This window comes from Coccinella septempunctata, chromosome 9 (assembly GCF_907165205.1).
Source record: "Coccinella septempunctata chromosome 9, icCocSept1.1, whole genome shotgun sequence".
NCBI classification, from domain to species: domain Eukaryota; kingdom Metazoa; phylum Arthropoda; class Insecta; order Coleoptera; family Coccinellidae; genus Coccinella; species Coccinella septempunctata.
Genome location: NC_058197.1, coordinates 12051893 through 12076600, shown reverse-complemented (window position 1 = coordinate 12076600; position 24708 = coordinate 12051893). Strand labels below are relative to the sequence as shown.

At 33.7% G+C, this 24708-nt stretch overlaps 1 protein-coding gene and 1 non-coding gene across 14 annotated transcripts in view; one reads left to right on the top strand and one right to left on the bottom strand.

Annotated features, from left to right (window-relative positions):
• Window positions 1-975: 975 nt before the first annotated feature.
• The window catches only part of LOC123319852 (zinc finger protein 135-like), a 122640-nt gene continuing 98907 nt past the window's right edge, over window positions 976-24708 (top strand). For 11 of the 13 annotated variants that reach the window (XM_044906850.1, XM_044906849.1, XM_044906846.1 and 8 more), the window contains exons 1-2: window positions 20622-20905; window positions 22868-22966. The gene's annotated coding sequence lies outside the window, so the exon portion shown is untranslated. Of the gene's footprint in view, window positions 1095-1380; window positions 2288-20621; window positions 20906-22867; window positions 22967-24708 lie in introns of those variants that run through there. The other 2 variants (XM_044906840.1, XM_044906841.1) reach the window with 2 other exon arrangements.
• Window positions 13139-13252, bottom strand: Trnal-caa. The gene is made up of 2 exons: window positions 13215-13252; window positions 13139-13183 (listed from the first exon to the last, which is right to left on the bottom strand). It is a non-coding gene; the product is annotated as a tRNA-Leu (tRNA).

Below are 24708 nucleotides of genomic sequence, written 5' to 3'. Positions count from 1 at the left end.
TGGGTCTCCCAATTGAAGGAAATTCTTTGTAATCCTCTTCATTCACAATCTTTTCGATTGTGGAAACATTCAGCTAAAATATAAGTCGTTCAGATTCAGATGAAACATTATATAAATTCACTTACATTGAATATGTTCACTACCGTCTGATATATTGTAGATATTAGAATACATATCAGGGTTACCTACTATTTGAATGTGCGGACCTGAATTCTAAATAGCAGTTCCTGAAACTCTGTCTTCTTTATTTTTCAATCACTTTCGGCATTTTTGTGATAAAAATTGATATTAGTTGTGGCAACGGCTTCATGACATTAACTACATTTCATGAGTGCCAACCTTCCTCCGTTCTAGTTACAAAAACTTGAGAAAATTATTTCATGGTCAACCGAGTGCTAAAATAAAAGTGAATGGAGTATAGGCAGTCCTATTATCTTTATTTTTTCAACGAATCACTTGCTATATCATTCCTTGAAATTCTGAAAACTACCATTACCTCCTGTAAATCAGTGGAAGCAGAATTAAATGTTTTTTTTTGAGGAAACCTTCAATTTTAGTGATATGACAGTTGTTTCGATTTCAGAATTTTCTTTTTAAGGAAAATCCTGTATTGCCCCTCCATTTTCATCAGTAGATTTTTCATTGTTGCCTCTGTTTCGTTAAATATCAGCTTATAATCTCCTACGACATTTCTGGAATGAATTTTCAGGAAAATCACACATCAGAGACTCGTTCGATTCATTCTTTCCACAGTTTCATCGAAAAACGGGGGAAAATTCATTATTGGAACGCCCAGCTATCGAATGTAGCGCTCAATGCCGTATCCCACTACCCAAACTCTAAAGAGAGACAGCATGCATACGACGATTTCAAAATGCATCCCCATCAAGTGATAGGCAAGCCCTATCTATGTACACCGGCCTATGTACAATTCCATGTATTCGTCGGCCATTTACCAACCCTGCCTTTGCAAAATCGGGGAAAAGGTTCAGTGCATAGCTAACTGCGTTTGAAATCCCTTCAACATACCCCTTTCACCTAGCCTAAACCTACAGTTAAATTACGAAAAAAATTCACACTAAACAAATTCAACAGTAAGTGGGAAATTTCTTGCCAATAAGTGTCCAGCATGTGTTTGTGTTGCTGTGCTGCGATTTCGAGTGTGCCATTCTTCGGTCAACCCTTGATTTTGTTCTCCATCTTGCATCCCCCTCGTCTTCACTTTGAGTATTCTTCTAGAAGCCAGCGCATGCTTGATTCATTCGTTTCACATCTTATTTCATTTATATTTTTGCATGCATCTCATACATCCTTATTCTTTGACGTTCCCAACGAAATTCTAACTGAACAATATATCTAATTTTCGCCTTTCTCTTTCAGAAATTAACCATTGGAACTCATAGTACAAATCAAGCATTCGTGATAAAAAGAATTCGGCAACTAAATCAGATAAAAACGCACATAAATAAAACGCAGCAGCTATAGACCAAAACAACAATTTTCTACATAAAATAAAGCTAAGTTTCCAGTACAATTTTTTTCGCGTGGCTTATTGTTCAAAAAGGGCATATCTGAAATAACAAATTTTCGCAACACATAACGTACGGACTTTTAAAATATTGAAACACTGTATCGGGCAAAAAACATCACAACAGACTCAATATTTCAAAAGTGCCGGTTAAAAATTCTTTCAAGTAACCTCAAACATTGATAATAATAATAAGGGCAATCTTCCCTCCAGGTTTTTCTTTACACACACTTAGATATTTTTAAACAGGGCAACTAAATAAAGGGCTAAGTTAATTAACAATAGAATAACAACAATTGACGATTAAATATTGATTTAAAAGCGATTACTATAATTTGAACGACTCAGTTAATCTTAACACAAGTTAATTTCAAACATTTCGAACTAACTGAAACGTCTGTGATCTTTATATATAAAAAAGATAATAATTATTTCGCAGTTTAGGTGTGCATTTATCGAAAAAAATTCTTCAGTTAAAACGAAAAACATATTTTTCCAAATATACGACTCTTGTGCCTTATTGTCGGCCTTAAAAACTTCCTATTAGAAAAGTTTGTATATTATTAAAAAAATAATTAAAAAAAAAGATAATAAAAAAATCGAGAAGGAAATTCGTGGCTTATTTTGGAAAGTATCAAATTGTTAGTAAAAATTGTTAAAATTTCCTAATTGTGACTGAAAACCGACCATCTTCATCATTCCAACCAACCGAAGTACACATAATCTCAGGATTTTCGACTTCAACAGACAACATCAAGGGTGAGTTGAATGTCTGAGACAATAATAAAAATGGCTTAGAAATAAGGGTTGATATAAATGTTTCAGTTCCATTTCTCAGCCATTTCACTGCATGCCGAACTGCAATTTCATTTTAATCAATTTCCAATAACTGACCCTGCAACCCCTCCCAGCTCATTTCAATTCAGTATATAACTTTTTTCGTGTCAAATATATACACATATAATTCCGTGCGCATGTGCAATTCTTCCAAAAATTCCCCAAAAATCGGCTTCTAGGTTATAAATTCGAAATGTCGATGATGGCAACGATTTCAATGCGATTGTCCAAGATGGCCGCCGTGACGTAACGCAACCCTTGCCAGCTTCGACCAATGGGGAGCTCGGAAACCGTGCAATTTTGTTTTTACAATGTTGATATATTTATTGCTACGCCACACCCTGGTTTATTAATGGTTTTTCAACGGGGAATTGGTATATTCGAATTCAAATTTAGATATATGGACTGGTACGGAAAAATGTCGAATCAATATGGCCGATTGAATTGAATTTTAGTTATAACTACACGATAGGGATGAATTAATTTGAAGTTTTGGCAGAGTAATTATGAATACGAGGAAACAGAGGTTTTTTTTGAACTTTTAAATACTTTCTCACAAAATGGCAAATAAATATGGTGGAGAATTGAATAGTGGAGTGAAAATTTTATACCTTAAAAAATTTTTTTATTTTTCTGTACTGATTCGTGTTGGAAATTTTTCTCGATATTATGTTATCATTTTTGGAATGTTCGTCATTATCTGTCTTCACTCCTTTCCTATATAGTTAAGCATTTTTTATGAATTTATTTCATAAATTATCATACACTTTTCAGTACTTACCGTAGATTCGGGTGACTTGGGACGATTTTGAAATTCAACTCGTCCTATTTAAAAAACGGTGACCTATTTTCATGTGAGAAAGAGGTTCAAATATGGTAAATGACTCGCACTATTGATTAGGACATATACCATGACTAAGAATTCGGGTATAAATTAAAAAAAAATAAAATATACTTGTGCCAAGTCACCCACCGAGTTGGGAGGCTTGGGACACAAGTTAAAATCTATTGATTTCTTAACTCTCAAATGAAATGGGTGACTTGGAACGGTGTATAGTTTTGGAAAATTAGATTTTTTGATTATATAGTTGAAATTCGGTAAGGAAATTAAATGATAAACCCCTATTAGAGCGAAAGTAAATATATTGCAACTCAAATGTAAAAAAACTAAACAAAACAAGGGAACTTTGATTTCTTTCATTCTTCGGTGATTTATTTGTGGAAATAACGTAAATAATAGTATCCTGCGAAAAATCGGCATATTTCCTGCTGCCAATGCGCCGCTTGTATCTATTCGGCATTGTCCCAAGTCACCCTATGAAACAACAAAATAAATGAATGAGATCCGTGTTGCCATTTGATTTGTAAACAACCTTGTTTCATGACATATCTAATATCCCACGTATCCAGAAAAAAAATTACACATGCACAAAGTGAGACACATGTACAGGACACTAGAAAGTATAAGGGCCATAAAAAAACGCGCTTTTACTCTCCTGAATTCGTTAATTTTTCCTGTCACGGTCTGGTCACGGCAAACTCAACAGGAATTAATGTTAAACTAACCGAAAAGACGCTACACAATCTTATAAATTTGTTCCTTCACTCATAAATGGTAAGAAACAAAGAAATCTGCAAGGGGGGTAATTGTCCCAAGTTACAGGACTGTCCCAAGTCACCCGAATCTACCGGTACATCATAACCTACATCATTGAATATTAACCCCCAATACTCAAAGCCTATAAGTACCTAAATGGTCTGCCTTGTATGATGACTAACTTCTTATTTTCGAATTCAACTTGAGATTGAATGAGACTCTTTAACTTGGAATAAATAATGCAGCAAATCGAAGAGAGTTTTTTGTTGTATAAATATGTAGAGTCTGGTCGATTAGTATTTCATACTTCGAACTTTTAAATGTAAGAAATTGCTATAAGCGTGTCCCAAATTTGAGATATGATACAAAGACAACTCTGTATATCATCGAAATAGTTTTTGAATGGGAATCCCAATTTTTTCATTACTATTCTTGAAAGTTATATTAACTTACACATGCATTGGTAAATGAAAATTCAATTAAATCTATTCAATTCAAAAATCAATTCAAAGAAATCTGGTGAGCTCATACATGTTTCTTCAATAATAAATGCTTAAAATAATGTCAATTAACTCTATGATAAAAAGTTAAACGGGGCTGAAACTCTTGGGATATTTCTAATAAATACTTAGCCCAGTGGTGGTTCCAGAAGTGATTTTGGGGGGCATAATTCTACATATATAATTTTCTGTAAGGTGTTTGTTGATATAAAACTAGAAAACTACTTTGAAACTCCTTATTTGCAGAAGAGGGAGATAAAATAATTTTTTGAGATTCGAAAAAATATTCTTTTCAACTTCTCAAAGAGCAATCTAGCTGCATCTAGCTCGGTCCAACCGTACGGTCTTGACGAATTTTCAACTGACTTAAAAATTTTCCTAAGATCGACTTTCGACTCATGTATCTCTCAGAAAAATCATCGTAGATTCGAAAATGATGAATATTCTGAAAGAGAATTTTTTTAATCTCTAAATAAACTATAAGAATTGATTTCGAGTTCTTGTCGTATTTCATCTCCATGCATCATTATTCTAAGTTATATAGAGACTCGCACTGTATAGAAGACTTTTGGTGGTGTCTATGAAGCTTTGTTGTAACCAGTACAAAAAAAAACAGTCATTTTTTGATCTGTTACCATTGAGTACAAAATGAGTTTTATTTTTGTAATATTACGAACTTTGAGAATTTTCGATACTCTTCTGTAAAGACACATAATTCTGTATATAGTTGCAAATAGGTTGTCGAAATTTTCTCAGATATCTCCCTGTAGAATGGAACGTCAGATAAAATATTGATCGATAGGAATTCTTCTCTCACGATGGACTTTTCTTACGATCAGGACGGTCATTATTCATCTCACAGTTTGTTCAACGCTTTAGCCTTAATGAGCAAGATGTAAAGGCTTAACTTCCTAGTTGAAGGACATGACTTTCGTTAGATCATGAGGAAGTACAGTTAGCTGAGAGCTGATTGAAATGAACTTCGTACTGATTTGAATAGCGAAGTGGTCGTCTACGGAGATCACTCTTAAAATGCCCTATTGTCTTTCAAATCAATCTCTTATCAAAAGTATTGCAGAATGTATTCATTTGATGTGTTGGATCATCTCAATACTTCATCATGGAGCTTGAATTACCTTTGATACTGACCGTAATGGAAGAATCATTCCAGTATGATGCTACATAACCATGCAACTCCACAATATCCATCATTCATATATCATGGTACAAGTAACGATTATTTTCACCAAAATAGAATTTTCAAATGTTCTCAAGAAAAAAATGACGCTCCTTTCTTCTTATCCTTCTGTGATCTCAAAAAACTGTCTTATATGAAGAGGTTTGATAATTTTCTGTACCGTGGTAATTCCAGGTACATACATTCATACATAAGTTGAAGTCCTCATTCAACATCTCTCGATCTTGACCTAGACAACACGTCGTTTTGTTGACAAGGCAAAGTAAAGTTTTTCGAACTTGCATACTCCTTGTGTTCTGGCATGATTCGTATATAGATAGATAAACATCGTATAATAATAAAAAGGGACTTTGCTTTTGCGTAGAGGGATCAATGAACGAGAGCTTTACGCCATCAGTATGTGTGCACATGACGCTACAGGGTGGCTCTGCATGGATCAAGAATTCATATTGGGGGATTTGATTTTGATCATCAGTTATAACTATTGAGAGACAAAACTGATTAGATTCAGGGGGTCATGTACAAAAGAGAACCTGAAAAATGTTTCTAAAACATCTAAAATTGAGTGGTCTTTGTCAGAGATTGCCAGAACCCTCAAAAAAACATATCACTCATGGTTTTTTTCTACAATACTTTTGAAATACCTAGTCACCAAAATATATATTCAAATATTGAGTAGGTATCTTCGAAGATACCAAGATTAGTCATCTTCTTATGCTTCTTTGATTCTTCTAATTTACTAAGGGTAGTTATCAAGGGGTGAGTTACTCCTTTGTACACCTATATTTTTCATTCGCGAGTAGGTAATTCAAGATAGTGGAATACAAAAGAAATATATCGATTTTTGCTAAATAACTCTGAAACGGTTAATTTATGGATGATACATCAAGAGTGTCTTCTATTCCCTTCATTGAAGCATCTTCAGAAGGCCCATCTTGTGTGGTCCGAATGACAAGGGACCTCCAGCCCATAGAACCAATAAACCAATTACACCGACAATTGCATTTTTTCCAAAAAGTCTAATCGAATCGCGCCAAGCAAATGAACTTTTATAGTTTGGCCGTAGCTGTGGGTTTTATAAAGATAGAATCCAAGAACTAACATACACCGCACGGAGTAAAAAACTCAAAAGAACTCGATGGAGTGTACGGAGCATAAGTAAAATAAAACGACTACGAAATACATTGACCTACCCTACACAGAATCTGTTAACTATAAGGAGGCTGTGCATGTATACATATAAGACAGAGGCGTGCCTTCGGAAGATCATAGAGTAACAGAAAATGGAATTACCTCTCATCAATCATCGGAGGATTACAAACCGTTCAAGAAATCATTGCTTCAATCTTTTTTCCTGCTGAAATTTCGAACTAAGAGATCACTTGTTTGTGATTTCTTCTCTTAAATTGCATCTGTCAATTAGGGCATTATAAAAACAACGTGAACGCTGATGGAATACAATCAAACATACTGAAGTATTATCCACATTTTATACTTAAAAGTTGAAGATCTCGAAAAATGACCTACAGTTTTTTTACGATTTGCTGCTTTTTTTAGTGATATATCATGCATGAATAATATTTTGTGAGAGAAAAACTGATGGATTATTTTTATTTGAAGAGTAAATCTACATTTCTACAAGGTAGATATATTTTTAATTTTATTCAAAGCGCCTAATACTGTGAGAATAAAATGGTTCAACTTATTGGATTTGAATTTTCACTTTATTTTTTGAGGTCATTGAAATAACTAATGTTTTTAAAGTTTTATCGGAAACTTGCCTTTTTTATGAGTCAGAAATGAATTTAATATAAACGACAGAATAAATTGAGCATTCATTGATTTTTGTAATTTTTAATTTTATTTCAAATAATTCCCAAGAAACTGAATAAAATGAATATTTCCGAGAACACATCAAGCACTCTTAAATTGCATTTTATTGACCTCAAAATACATACATAAAAAAGTGAAATTCGAATTCAATAAGTGTCACCATCTCATCCCTATAATGAAAAAAGGGTTGTTAAAAAAAACCTCCTCAGCAACAAAAGGTGTATCCATTTAAAAAAAACTCAACTTTCCCCCACACCTATTACAGAGGCCTTGGCAATCTCAACAATCATACATGAAAAGTTTCATCATAAGTATAAAATAAAAACTGAACTTTTTGAGCATTTTTCTACAAAATAGTAAATACCGAATAATGATTTTTTTTTGTTACTCTTCCCTGACTCTGTGTAATATGTAAAACCTTATCTTTTCTCAAGGCACAGAGTGAACAAGTGCATAAAATCATTTCGATACTGAAATAAAAATTGATTTCAATTGACAACTTCAAATATCCATCAATCTATCTCGTCAACAGAGTATTCCCTTCTGCAAAAAGTTCTGATTTGGTTTTCCAATTCAAATTCTCGAAAAAAAATCGATACAGTTTTTTCGACTAAGTCTCCTTATATCATCTACGCCCATGCCTGAACTCTCTCAGTACAGTGCGGGGGACAGAGACAGCCTCACAAGTGAAGTACGTTGACCCAGAGGTTTCTTTCTACAGTACTTTATTTGCATGTGTTTTTTTTATCTTGTTGCGTTCTTTTACAGCCTACTTTAACTGAAATAACTCAGCTTGCGCTGGGATAGGTTATGGTCTCTTCCAAGTGTACACATTTTTTACTTTCGTTTATTTTTTCACGTCACTGCGCCTTTCTCACTCTAGCTTACTTCCACCGATTTATTTTTGCGACCTTTTTCCCTATGCGAGTTTGTTAACACTGATGGTTATTTTTGCGTAGGGATTAATTATTCTTGAACAAACATATGTTGCGTTTATTAAAGACCGCGGCCTGCTCGCGCTTTCTGGAGATGAAAATGGGATACAGTAAGGTTTTATCTCCAAGAAATATCGACTTTTATTTCATAATAATGAATAGAGAGTGAAATAGTCTAGATCAATGTAGTAGAAGTGCAAAAATTAAGTCGAGGAGATGTTTTTCTGAGAAAACATATACTTTCAATAGAAATCTATTGATTCTTGTGGAATATTTCGTTTTGCAGAATTATGAATGAAGAATACTATCACTATATTAATTTCATGTTAATCCCAAAAGGGTTGAAATGTTGGTTATGTTAACTACCCATTTATTCATCATCCTTCCACACCAATGGTTCAATTATTAATTATAATAATTCAGTGTATTATAATACCGAATAGGAATAAAAAAAAAATGTTATTTTAGGAATCAATTATATTTTCTTCTCCAAACCTTGTGAAAAAATGAGATAGATTGAGCGATAAAAATTAGATTTTTTTCCAAATACAATATCCTTTTTTTCGTTTCCAAAATATTCAACTTTAAAATCAGATTCCCTATTAATTAATTTTAGCAAAAAAAGAAGCATAGTGGTCGAAGTGAGTCCCATTGATGTAATAGGTGTTGAGGTAAAATAATAATATGAAATTTATACGAATTCTGGTAGGTGAAAAATACAATTTTTTTCCTTCGAAGTAGGTTCCTTTGTGATTTTAATGGATTGAAAACAATTCCGTTTTTTTTTCAAAAATCATATTCTTGTTTATTTAGTAAAAAATTCTACGGTTTATTGCACGATCCCTTAATTCAAATTCTTCTGGTTTTGCAAAGTGAGGTAAAATATATTCATTAATAATTTTTGGTGATGTTATTTTTTAAACAAAACAGAAATGTTTTCAATAAAATACCTTTTCTGGAAAACTCTCAGTAAAAATGTAAAGAATCGGTGCTAAACTTATTTAAGAATCAATTTGAAAAAAACCCATAGAATGTTACAACAATATCAAAGGAAAAGAAGAAGAAGAAGAGTTATTTTCACATTTTCTTACTGATCTGAGAAAGCCACAATATTTATCTAGCGGAAAATGTTTTGGAAGTCTGAATTTTGAAAATACCATTTCTTACTCGACGAAAATTTCTTTAAACATTTATTACCTCCAAGAAAAAGAATTTTCTTGCGAAAAGGAAAATCGTGTTTCGCGTTTTATACGAGGCTTGTTATCTGCAATAAATCTACCAATGGAAATAACTCATACGCGTACTGGTTAAGCAGAAATTACCTGAGGTATATCTACGTGTCGATGCAACCACGCTACAACGACCACAGAAAAAAGCCTTAAGAACACCGAGGGGTGTAACGGTCACAGATGGAAGTAGTTTGACATCGAAGTTAAAGGTCTCAAGTTCAAATACCGTATGTTGCTCATAGAATCGCACTCCTCCTTTTTCTTTTTACGGCGGTCTGAGCATATGACTTAGATTAATAGATGGTTTTATATAATATAAATGACCGCGGTTCGGTGTCGTTTTGCTTTTATTTAGCGTTATTAAAGTTGCTTATCGTATGTATGGAGATCGCTAACAGATAATCCGCTGGGATAATTTAAGGTCCCTCAGGTTCTCAGGTTCTGTTTGCGTTTTATTGGTTTTCTGCAATACAGTTCTACTCGCGAAAACCCTAGAAGGAAGTTGTAGAGCTTTCGTTAAGAATATCTTAATTATATTTATGACACGACGGGCCTATTTCAGAAGCAAAAGAACTGTTGATACTTCCCTTCTGATTAATCGTAAATTATAAGAAAACTAGAGTTAGTAACATTACCTATATCATCCAGTCTAAGCATGTAATGATGCAAAAATGGAAGGTCCAAAGATGTGTCGTTATGAATGGTTACCAAAAGCAAAAAATATTCGGAAGATGATACTCAGGGGAAACACTAATAAAGAAGGAGGATTTGAGTGGGTTAGTAGTTAAGGTCAGTTCAGGTAGGGTTGGTTTAGGTAATAATTCATTTTAGGTTAGCTAAGCTTAGGTTAGATTAGAGTATGTTAGTTTAGGTTAGGTTGGGTTGGGTTAGCTCAGGTTAGATTGAAAATAATTGGCAAAGATATAGAGTGAAGTGATATAAACCTAGATCCCTAATCTAAGAACCGACCAATGACTGAAACAGCAATTGATTCAGCCCAAAGGTTTGTCGTTATGAATGGTTACCAAAAGAAAAAAATAATTGGAAGATGATACTCGGGGGAAACACTAATAAAGAAGAAGGATTTGGTTGGGTTAGTAGTTAGGGTCAGTTGAGGTAGGGTTGGTTTAGGTTATAATTCATTTTAGGTTAGCTAATCTTAGGTTAGCTTAGAGTATGTTAGTTTAGGTTAGGTTGGGTTGGGTTAGCTCAGGTTAGATTGAAAATAAACGGCAAAGACATAAGGTAAAGTGATATAAACCTAGATCCCTGGTCTAAGAACCGACCAATGACTGAAACAGCAATTGATTCAGGTCTTATTTAATTTTGTATCGAACTGTAAGAGCTCATTATACTTCTAATTTCTTCTTATGGATTCAGCAGATTTTCCGGTCACTCGTTTAGTTTTTTTTCCGGTTGAGGTCGTAGCTAGAAGATCTCAGCATAAAAAAAAGAAAAAGCAAATAGATTTTGCTATTTAGAGGGCTCATAAGTTACCAGTAGCTTTGAAGGCGGTTCTGGAATTACAATACGTTTTCTGGACCGATTTATCAGGGTGATGATGAAATTTTGCCATGGAAGACTTGCTCATCAAGCATGTTTGAGACATGATGGACAGAATACTGGGGAAATTGATGCTTTCTGGACCATAAGGGTGTTTTAGTCAATTGAGAATGTTCAAAATATATTCTTAGTCGAAATTGATTCCAAAATATTCAAGTAATTTCTGAATTTAATTCAGATTAAATTTGAAATAAGTATGAGTTAACGTTAGTCATCAGTACCTATTCTAAATAATTTCACTGTGGTTTATTTATCTGCCTTCTATATCAAACCAAAGCGAAATCCTTGTCGATTTCTTCAATAATCCCCCCGATCATGGAAACTGATAAAAATTTTTCAACATTGAGAGATATCGACCGATGATTCAGTAGGTCACACTGACTGAATAAAATGACGATTACAAAATTGCGATAAAACAAAATGAGCGTTTGAAGATGTTTGGGTTGGTTCAGATATCGGGTAAAAAAAGAATAGATTTTAGCGGTTACAAAAACACTATCGCAATAGTTTTAAAATAGCCTATCGCGTTTTCCCATCCTTGATTTATAAACTGATATCTAGGCGACTCCATGCAATGAACATCGTGAATATGAATTTCAAATGGTGTATCGCATTGAAAAATAATGATGAAAAACCGAAACAAAAAGAACTGAATTTTTATGCAACTCATCTCATGAAATGCCCCTTATCATGTAGCTACTTACCTCATAAATAATTTCTGAGCCATTTTTTTCCAAAAAATATACGTAACATTGTTCAAATAACAAACCCTGATGGAAAGATTTTAGTACTCAAAAGGCAACTTACAAACGTAAGGGTGTCTTACATACACAATGACAATTATATACTCTAAAGCCACTTACTAAAGGGCGACGCTCACACCCAAGGGCAATTACGTAACCTAAGGTAACTTACAATCCCTAGGACAACTTACAAGTCCTAGGGAAACTTACAACCCCTATGGTGACTCTCAAACCCTAGGGTAACTTTCATACTTTACGGGAACTTACAAAACCTAGGGTTACTCTTCAACCCGAAAGTGATTTACAAATCCAAGGACAACTTACCAACCCTAGGGACACTTACAAATCCAAGGACAACTTACCAACCCTAGGGCTACTTACAAATCCCAGGACGACTGTCATAACCAAGGGTAACTTACATACCCAATGGCAATTATACGTACCCTAAGTTAACTTACAATCCCTAGGGCAACTTACAAATACTCACTGTATGAATAACTATATATTTTGTTCAGATTTATAGAATCAATTCAACTGAAGAAAGACAACTTGATTTAAATTGCAAGAAAACTAATGTTTCAATTTTTATTTCCAATCATTATTTATCGACGTGTGTTTTGAACTAGGCATCTAACTATTGCATTAAACAATGGTGGTGTATTCTCACGCGAATGATACATAAACGATAATAAGTCATTTTCGATAGGAATTCGAAAAATAAATGATCGCAATGTGTGTCTAACTGAGACACTCGTTGATTTCACTACGTGATGAAGATAATTGAAAATGGTTAATAAAATGCTGGAAAGAACACAGTCGAAATGATGGATGGAGCTGTTTAGTGGCGAATACTATGTGCAGGGTCGTATCGAGGTAGGAATTCTTGACTGAGCAGAGCAATCAGGGTAGTGTATTTCGAATTCGATAGAGAGATTCGTTTTTGGTGGCTCTCATTTAACTTCTTTTGAACATATAAGGAGTAAAAATATACTTTTCTCAAGAAAAACTATGAAGGCATAGATTATCTCTGATGAAACTTCACACAGAATGTGTAATTTTCAAATATCACTTCCATACTTTTTCAAACAAATTTTGTAATGAATTTCCCTTTCTGAAATCTGGAAATTCCGTATGAGCAATTGAATAGTTCTGAATGTTTTGAACTACAAAATATTTGTCAGAAGTGGGATTCGAACCCACGCCCTCAGAGAGGACCAGAACGCCCGAAACCTGTGAAACAGGCAAGTTTTACTTGAGTCTGGCGCCTTAGACCGCTCGGCCATCCTGACATACTAAATAATAAGAGTAAAAAAAAACGTCTGTCAGAGTGTACTTGTCAGAAGCAGTTTTTCTAAGCAGCTGTAATTATTGAATAAATAAAAAATTGTTGCTAGATTTTTCGGAAAAAAATTTAATTTTCCTAGTGAATGCAGTCTCAAAAGTTCGAATATTAATTACAGTTTGTTCATATAAACTTTTTATTTCTCTGGATAAAACATGTTTTCAATTTTTAATGTGACATAATATTTATTCAGCTTATTTTCAACCCTTTTTCATCTAAATGATATCCAATAAATAAAATATCAGTGGGGCGAAGTTGCTCAGTATAAAATTAATCGAAAAAATACATTTTAATTTCAGCCAGTGAATTTCAGAAATCCATATAAGATTCATTATTTTTCCTTTAATGACAGTCTGTGTTTATATAAATTTTTTTCTCAGAAAATAAAAGGGGAAAATTAAATGTTCATTTATTTTATGAGATTTTCAATTTCATATTGAAAATACAGATAAATTATTAACAGAACATTTATTTTTTTGTTGCATTTTATCGCTTTCATACATTGCAAGCATAAAGGATGGAATTCGATTTTGATGAAATCTGGATCTCACGCATAACTTTTCAAGTAGTGTAAAATATCTACTGTAGTTATTTCCTTCTTTTTATAAGCTGTTTTTATTGTTTTTATTCTTCCTTGTTTGGAATAGATCATTTCATGGTTTTGCTTCATTAAGTTTATCTTGAGAAATATTTTGACGAATGACTACTAAAAGCAAATCACTGAAACCTTTTCATTTTTGAATATATTGAAGGAGTAGCAATTGAATGAACGTATAAACATCATAATTTGATGCAAAAAGGATATTCTGAATGATCATGACTGAATTATCGATTGAAAACAAATTGAAGTCTATTCGTCAATCAAGCGTTGATTCCTCGATCAAGCTTTATGAAACCCGGGGTTAGCCCGTCAATTTTTTTGGGTTGTCAAAAACTCTCTGTATACAGCGGCATTTTTAATACAGTTTATACAGGGCAAGTCTCTAAAACTTGAATAAATTCAGTACATCAAAGGGAATTACTATTTTAAATTGTTTTTTTTTTGATGTAGCAATACATCAAAGACTATCAACTAAAGATACTGTTCGAATGTATACAGCGTGTAAAATATTTGAGATATGACGTCAGCTATAAATTCTTCAAATGGCAATCCCAATAATTATTTTATGCTGAAGTTATACACATCGATACCGAATATAAAACTCTTATTCCTTGTCGTTGAATAGATATTTAAGACATTCATTTTCGATTTGTTGATATTCGTTAAGTATCTTTTTACTTGTTACCTCATATAACAAGTAAACCTAACTTCAACATCTATTTCAGTTTGAGATTATTTTATCCATTTGGGGTTGATTATACACAACGTACAATTGAAGTTGACATTGACAGGTTCGCCATTTTGCTTGAGGAACACAGATGTATTGGGTGTGTTGAGTTTTTTTGTGATTTCGAGTGAATTTCATCAGTATTCTCAGAAAATGTCGTTCAGTGAAACTAAAGTACGGTATGATAAAAAATTTACTATAAACGACAATATGGACTCGTATACGGTTTGTGATCATAGATGTCCAGTGAACTCTAAAAGAAGTTTTTTTAGAGTGATATTCAGCTTCATCAAGAGCAACAGCATTTTTGCCATGGGATATTATTTTGAATGCGTTCAAAATTCATTCTATACAAAGTGTTTGAATCAATTTTTGATCGATTTGGTTGCGTGAGCAATACGCGGGCCTCCTGAGCATACATTCTCGTTTCGCCCGAATGATAGGTACGTCTCTCATTTTTAAAATGGCGTCTTATAGATCGTGAACTCATAGATCGCCCACCACAGGCCGCATAGCTCGGGATGTGGAGGGAAGAATAGAGCAACGATGAAGAGAAGAAATTCCGCAACTAATCAGGTAAGAGAGTTTAGAAGACCGGACAACTCTGAAGCTCTCAAATTTACCGTTGCGCCGGTTTGTTGGACCTGGGAGAGGAACGAAAGAAGAGATTATTATAGGTGGAATTAATACTATACGCGCCCGGTGCAGGTTTTATAAGCCGTAACTGGTTTTTCTGCGACGGTTCTCCCACATGAAGTAATGCCCGAAGAATCGATATGTTAAGTTTCGTGGAAAGGTGCACTGGAAGCGTTTGGTGAGGTCAGATTTGCCTGTCGCCGATTGAAGGATGCAGTAGGTCGGCCCAGGAGATGCTTGAAAGCTTGACGGCTTGAAAGTTCTTCCTACACGCATACAGTTTTACTTTTCCTCATCAGTTAAAAGCAACATCTTGTTGAGGAGGCTTATACAAGGCCACGGCATTATTTCATCTTAAAACCCTGATACATAAAGCAAAAATAAGAAATTAAAGAATACTTTCCTTCAACTAGTGAGATATTAGATAGATATACAGGGTGAGTATTTGACTCGTACAAATATTTCAACATTCCATTCTTGAGGTCAAAAGAAACACTTTTTTCCTTTACCATTCTTTCCGAATCTGCTCGGTTTGAAAGATACAGGCTGTTGAAAAACCATAAAAAATGTTATTTTCAGTTTTATCTCACAAACGGTTCTATCGAATGAAATCAATTTCGGAATATAGTTTTTCATTTATTCGGTGAATCTTTTTCGAAAACAAGATATCACTCACGTATTCCAGTTTTCTCATTATGACCATTACGTACCATTAAAATACCAAAAATTCAAAGAACCCAACTCTTGAAACTCAGTTGTACGCTATCTAATGAATATTTGAACGTTTTGTAAAATAAAAGAATTCTTCATATTTTCTCGTATATAGCTCCGTTTTTGAGTAATTTGAGAATTAAAAAGTATCTGTGATATCCGAAAAATTGGGCACTTTGGCTGAATACAACTCTGCATAAAAAATCCACAAACGTGTAGTGTCGCAGATTTAGCTAGTTAGTCAGCAGGTAATTTTGTTTTTTCAGTGGTCGCACAGCGCATTATGAACACTTAAAATGGCTATATCTTTTTATCAGGGCCGAATCGGCAAAAATGGTATAAAAAACCTCAAAATGACCTCAAGAATGTATTCTTAAAATATTTGTAAGAGTCAAAGGCTCACCCTATAGAATGCAAGCCTCTAACATTCTTCTAAATTCAGTAAATCAAAGGCGGTTTATTTCGTTGAAAATATGATCAAATAGATCGATCAGTATTTCAAATTGCGTTCTTTGTGAGGCTGGAAAAAGGCCTACAGCATGTCCAAAATTTGAGATATGACATTATTGATAATTTCCATATCTAATAACACTAGATATAAGATCATGTTGTTCATTTAGTTCATCTGTCAACTGTCAAACGCCATTACGCCAGTGAGAAGCAATCACTTCTTCGTGGGGGTTAGACTACCCAACTTACACTTACTTTTTGTCTAGTTTTCTTGATTTTCCCAGCTTCCCAGGCAACTTTTACGAATGTTTCTTCCGCTTGAACCTTCTACAAAGCACGAGGAAGGATACAAAGAAAAAATGGATGAAATCGGTTCACTCATTTTTACGAAAAGCCATGACACCACAAAACAGCGCTCCACTTTTATTCATAGATTTCAAGATTTTATACTGGGACATTTTTCGATGTGTATTAATTGCTTATATCATATAACATAATTTTATTCGTATCTCACATGAACATTTCTCCATAATATCGAATTTCTACATGGAACACTAGTTATATATTCATGTAATTCATAAGCTCGACAAATGGAAAATAGATTATTGTCGAATCATTACAGGGTTGGAAGTTTTCTCCTTGTCTGCAAAAAAAAGTCGATCATGTTTCCAGGAGATAGTACAAGTTATATCAGAATCGGTGTTGAATTTTTTCTTCTATTATCCGAGAAATTATTATATTCAAGTTTGCCCATTTTGTTAGATCTTAGGTCCTTCTATCCTACTTCATATTGATGGGTTGAATTAATAATTAAATCCCGATATATATGTCATGATCTGTAGATCCAGGAATATCGATATCCCAGGATATCCAAAAGTTGTTTGTGACTATATCTGTTGGATATTCTCTTGATATCCCATGGATGTCTAGGATATCTGAAGAATAGGACAGGAAATCTCTTGAAGATCCATTTGTACTCCATGAAAATTAGCAAGATATTTAAAGGATATCTGCAGATATCCCACAAATGTGTCACTTCTCTATGTTCTCATCCATAGACAGCACATCTTCTCCACATTTGCATTATTGGTATCACCAAACAAACATTGACCTTCCTTATTACTAGTATTAAAGAATACGACGATGAAAAATATTTTTGAGCATCCTGGTACTATATAACTACTGTACCAACCCAATTCGAACAATATCCATCATTCAATCGACAGTTACACCCCCTGAACTACAGAATCGAGCTTCGATCCAGGAATTACCGCCATCAGACAAAGAACAATAATTCACGATTACTGAGGTCCGGTTCTTGCGTTGTCCACAAACAGAACGACTCGAAAGATCGAAGCAGGCTGAGGAATGGTTGCGGAACGACCTAGATCCGAACCATAATATTCGATTTATTAATCGGCAACAAATGAAATCTCTTTTGTTGGACGGCAGGTAGGTACTGCTCTGGGCGCCTATTGACTGTTGCACCTGGTTTGTTATGGTTTTGCGAAATGGGTGAAAATTTCAGGTGTTGAGGTGTCGTGGGTGGATGGTATGGCAGTGCGTCCACTTGGAGGCGAAACGTATTGGTTTGGTTCGCTTTCTTTCCCCCCAGATGCGTGAGAGGTATCGATAAAGTATCTATACGTTATGAAAGAGAGATTTCTCATATTGAATTCAATCAATCCTCGAATAGAGGAACTGAGGGGGGATATTGATTGTTACCAGTGGCTCCAATAACATAAAATCGACAGTTGTTCATAATTTACAACAGAGATCCACAGGATATCCAATATCGGACCATGGGACCATGGGATATCTTTGAAATCCACAGGATACCCTTGAAATACGCAGAATATTCTTAAAATCTACAGGATATCCTTAATATCCACAGGATATCCAATACCGTTATCCTAGACATCCACGGTATATCCCTTATGAATATCCCTGAAGTCCATGAGATACCTTTGAAATCCAAAGGATACCCTTGAAATACACAGGATATTTTTAAAATCTACAGGATACCCTCGATATCCACAGGACATCTTTTTGGATATCCTTGAAATCCACATGATTTGACTGATAAATATCCTTGACGCCCAGATGATATTTTACAGGAATATCCACAATGAACATAAGACATCCAAATAATATCCATGAAATATTGACGACCCTTCTCATCATCCCTCACATCCATCAGTCTTCAATAGCTCTTGATATTCCCATTAAATGCTGACAGAATACAATTTATGGATAAAAGCATAACCACTAGATATCCTCATATTCCTTGATCATGAAATATATCCATCAGATATACACATGATATCCTCTATGGAGATCTGGTACATCCGCTAGAGGTACATAGAATATCCTTCTTGGATACTCCATATATCCCGTGGACAACAGCAGGATATCCTCCACAGACATCCAATTATTCAACGTGGTATCAACAAAATCTTCATCATAGAGAATTTCTATCGAATATAGATAGATATCTTGTAGAAACACTGGGAATGTTATCGGATATTCACAAGATAGGGGATTTCTAATGATTTTAAATGTGGATACCTTCATCATATATCCATTGGATATCACTATATATTCGTTGAATTCGTTTCCCGATGGTTCAGTAGAGCAAGAAGATAACAATAGGATATCTCTCATGGATATCCTTGGGATCTACATGATATCCTTTATGAATAGGGCTGGCATCTATAGAATATATCCAAGGATATTCACAAAACACAGGATATCCATTCTTGAATTATCAGATTAGCATTCACATAAGATATCCACAGAATATCCTCTAAAGATGAGCAACATATTCATGAGATCAATCAGATATCCTTTATGGATGTCCGGTATATCCAAGGAATAATTATTTTGATATATTATATTGATTGTAAATGTGGATATCTTCATCCTATATCCATAGGATATCACTATATATTCGTTGAATTCGTTTCCCGATGGTTCAGTAGAGCAAGAAGATAACCATAGGATATCTCTCATGGATATCCTTGGGATCCACATGATATCCTTTAAGAATAGGGCTGGCATCCATAGAAAATATCCAAGGATATTCACAAAACACAGGATATCCATTCATGAATTATTAGATTAGCATTCACATAACATATCCACAGAATATCCTATAAAGATGAGCAACATATTCATGAGATCAATCAGATATCCTGTATGGATATCCGGTATATCCAAGGAATAATTATTTTGATATATTATATTGATTGTAAATGTGGATATCTTCATCTTATATCCATAGGATATAAGGATTTGTTGAGCTCTTCATAGCGGATGTTCCGTGGATATATTATATCTCATATTCAAGTATCGGATAACCTTTTATGATAAACTGCGTCTTCATGGGACACTTCTTATGATCATTCAGTAGGGCAAGCATATATCCATAGGATATTACTCATGGATATCTTTGGGATACGTAGGATATCCTTTATTAATAACCTTGACGTCCAGAATATCCTCTAAGGTATTCACAGGATATCCATTCATGAATAATTGGCATTTACATTAGGTATATCAACAGAATATCTATTATGAACGAATAACATCCATTAGATATCCACTGGATATCCGGTATGTCCATAGAGATAGAATGGCTATCATGGACATTGGAAACATCCATTAGACATCAGCAGGATATCCCCATATTCCCATATCATTTGATATACATATACAATACATCAGTTTCCACAATGGCGCCAAAATGGTTGTTCTTATTGCTTGTGAAAAATAGAGATGGGATCTTACGACTCGTTCCCATAGATCATTGCAATTTTTCCGAATTCAACTTTCACTATCCCACAATACGCCCTACAACGACGATAAGTGATGCAGAATCAACGTACAGAACGTTATCGTGGAAAGATCGTAGATTTATCAGGCACCTGATGCCATCCATCTTCGAAAACGCCCGATGTAGGAAACCATTTTAACCGCCCTCTTCCTCATGCGTCTCAGAACGGCAACGTCCTCGCAAAAATACACCGTGCCATTATACTATTTCTGTGACCCCAGACCGCGTCTTTCTTCCTCTTCTTCCCGCTGTTCCATCGAATTGCATTCCTAAGTAACCAATGCAATATTCAATGCTCTAGACTCACTTATGCAATTTCAAATACCCCCACCCGATTCTACGCCTCCTATGCATTTGCGGGCTTTTCTTACGGCAACTCTCCGATGCAATGCAAGTTTCAACTAAATCATAGATATCTATGCTTAAAATGACCATCGACACGCTTCGGACTATAGAAAATCGCATAGAAAACGCCAAGTTTCAAAATTACTACATTTTGACACCTTAGTTCGAGTGAAACCATCGATATTTTTGACAGTTCATAGAGTGTGACCGGTGAACTACCGAATTTCGTCGGGTAAGAGTGCAACGTGATTGGATTTTGAGTGACTGAGGACCGGATACCACGTGAATCTGATTGGTCAGTGATAAAAATGTTGGGATAAGTGATAGTTTCCAGTACCCGACCAATTAAAAAGTATTTTTTCGGTAGATAACGAGTTGAAAACAAATAAACGGCTGTTTTTATCGTTGCGACGTTGAATAACAAAAACAAATCTTCGTATTATTCAAATTGAAATGACCTTTGGGTATATTTATTAATTTTGATAAAAGAGTCTGAAATTTCCTCGTGCATCAAGACACGCCATTTCGAAATTCATAACGATGAAGGATAAAAAATCAAGGAAATCTTGATGTGTGTGTATCGAAAGCACTGGAAAAGTTCGTGTTTTGGTATTCAAATAAGGTGATAAATTGCAGGAAAGAAAATTAGAAAACCGATAAAATGCAAGAGGGAAATGTTTTAGCGTTCGAGGCCTTCATGATTTATGTGATTTTGTGCAAAATAAAATTCATTTTTCCTTCTTGAGGCACGGAAAACTTCAACAGTTCCTACTAATCAATTTTACCATAGGGATAGCGGTTTTAACTCGATTAGAATTCTTATGTCTTTTTCTTTTACACATTTTTTAAGGGGGATAATCAAAAATTTAATTTTTTGTAATCATTGAAAAAATTTTTTTTTTATATTTGCATGACATCATTTCTTCAAAAAACATTTCTTCAAAGAAAGAATGTGGAAGTAGTGAAAAACGAAAGAAATTTTCTGGTACATAATTCAAAATATTTTTCCGCAGAAACTATCATTTTCTTGAGTGGGTAACTGAATAATGATTCAATATTCTCAAGGAAAAATAATATTTTGGCAGTTCGACAAAAATTTCACAATTTAAATCTACACGTAACTGAAAAAAAATTTTTTGAAAATTCAAAATCTGAGGAATTTTCAATTTTTCTCTGCAGGGAAGGAAAGCATGAAGAAAATTAATTTCCTGATTATTTTAGTGTGATATTACAACATCGAAAAAAATATGTCTGAACAGCAGAAAGGACAAAATACCTTTTCTAAAATTCTTCTCACAAATTCTGTATTATTATGTAGGTATTTCTGATCAAGATCAAAGTTCCTTTGTGAAAAAAGCATGCTTTCGATTGATATCAGTGAGAAAGCACACAAAAATACTCTTTGGAATGAAAAACAGTAATTCCTTTTAAAATCTTCAAATTTTTCCCCACCTTACCAATAATTAAAGATTAAATTTCAACTATATTAAGGATTTTTTTCAAATAACACAAAAGCCAGCAAAAGTAACATCCATTACAAGCGAGAATTTAAGTAAAATTTTTTGTGCAAATAACAAACGATTACTAATTTATACATTGTGATTAAGAAATAAATTTCCAATTATTTCAATTAGTCGATCATCGTTCAATTCGACCTCATGTATGATGCTTCCAGTCGTCAACTAAGCGAATAAATTACGCATTTTGTGCAATTGTGAATTTTTTTCATGGATTTTTCGCAATTTAACTCGTAAAAACCACAATTTAGACGCATCCTTCTATTACGTCCGACCTTCGGTTTGTAAAACATTTGTTAGTCGATTTTTTTAATCGACATTGTGCGTTTATTTACAATGCGACATTTTTGTTTGGAACGTAGGAATAGAGCGTTTTCAACGTTTGTCAGGAGATTATGACCAGTAAAAAGCGGTGAGAATTCCTAGGCGCGACCAGATAAAAATAGACTATTTGAACAGCCATTTTGATTTTTATATCTTGCGGTAAAAAAATCGACCAACCAATTCTCGCCTTTTTAAATCATCCCGCCCAAATCTACGGGTCTGTAAGCAAATCCAGCTATCTATGCGGAGCAAATATTGAATCATCGATTCTTAGGATAGTAACCGACTCGACTCAAATTTTTTTTAATTACCAACTTAACCATACGTATTTTTTCGTGAACGTTGTGGGTTGTTTGATGCATTTTTCTTCCTATTATAGCCGTTTTTTGTTTTCAATTCCGGTTTGTTTTTCGCAGTTGGTAATGGTCTGGTGATTAATTAAAAGGAAGACTGATTAAGATTGACATTTTTCTGTGATCTTGTTCTTGCCATCTACAAATATTAGGAATAGATATGTAAGTATCTTTTACGATGGATGATGAGGTATCTATAAAATTACGATTTTAGAATATTTTAATCTCGAAAAATCAAGTGGTTCTTGGAATACAATTCTCCAGAAATCATGCTTGTGATTATAATATTTTTTCATTGAAAAATAATATTTTGGATGTAAATCTTCTAACAAACACTTTTTTATTCTTCATTTTGTTTTCTTCGATACTTATTTTTATATCTTGCTCATTTTCTTTAATTTTCCATTATCAAAGCTTTTTATTATTATATTACATGAAATTATCGGTAAAAAATAAATTTAATATTTTTATGGAACATTTTTCAAACCAATAAAATTCAGAGAATAACCTACCAACTCCAACAGTAACAACTATTTTTATGGGTGCTTTTTTTTTCAAGAAATGGTAAATATGTCAATCATCTATTTTTGTCGCACTGAGCACAAAGATTGCTTTCAAGTAGTAAGTCATTGTCTTACTAAACATATCAGACGACAGGAGACAATAAAAATAAATAGTACATTTTTATAGAAACGCGCATTTTAATCATAAAATACATATTTTTGGGAATTTATTCTTATTTAGAGCCTAATAAATTTTTAAATATTCCAGAGGAAAGAATAATCTGATCAAGGAAATTTTTGTAATTATTTAGTCCGTTCACAACAATATCACATGCATGGTAATTACACAGGAGTGCAAGTTGATTTGAACAGTATCTTGAGTAATTTTAGCAATTTATTTCTGTAAATTTATTTTGGGTATTAACAAAGTCAAGGCAATCATCCGGAAATGCAAGGTGTTTCTACAATAAATTCCATAATTACAAAAAAAATACTCGTTTTTCACAAATTCAGTCAGTTGATCATTCACGAGTGCATAGCTGTAGTAATTTTTCAGAACAATTTTCGTATTTTCTAAAGGTGAATTAAATGTAAAACATTTCTTCGCATGAATTCTTTAATATAAATAAATTCTTGTGATCTCACAATTAAGTTGTATGAAACTTCTTTGCTGATTCACAAAACTGGGATACAATAAAATATACTGTAATTTCAAGACATATTTTCACCAGAAATTGTAATGATTCCACAACTACTCTAATTTCAACACAGTTCTGTACAAAAAATTATATTGAATTCACAAGCTTAGTTGGTACAAAACTCAATGGTTTAAAGGTTCATTCAATGATTTATCATTGGTCAAAAATAACCAATATTTTACAACTTGGGAATCATATTAATGATTATTTTTGAAGACAAAATCGATTTACAATATAATCTCTCACAAAATTCCAGGAAATGTTTTTTTGACGATATTCATTGCCAATTGTTTATTTTCTATTATCTACACTACAGGGTATCTCGAAATTAAGGCAACAAAATTTATTCGCAGATTCTCGCACAATCCTACTTAGATTTTTGCCTGAAGCCACCCTTCCTTTGGACCCCTAAAAAAAGTTTTTTTCTATCTCAGAATCCGGTCATACAAAATAACTGAATTTTTATATTTTTCTCCAAAATCTTTCACGTTTCATCGAAAAATTTCGACGCATTAATTTCGAGACACATTGTGTGCAAATGCAAAATTACCCAACCATTAATTAACACCCTTTTTGAAGAGAATTCAATTAACTTCATAACAATAATAATGGTGAGAAACGTGGGATAATTGTGAAGAATTTCACTTTAATTTTCATACTCCATACTTTATGTAGAGAGAGTATTCATTCCAATCCAAACACA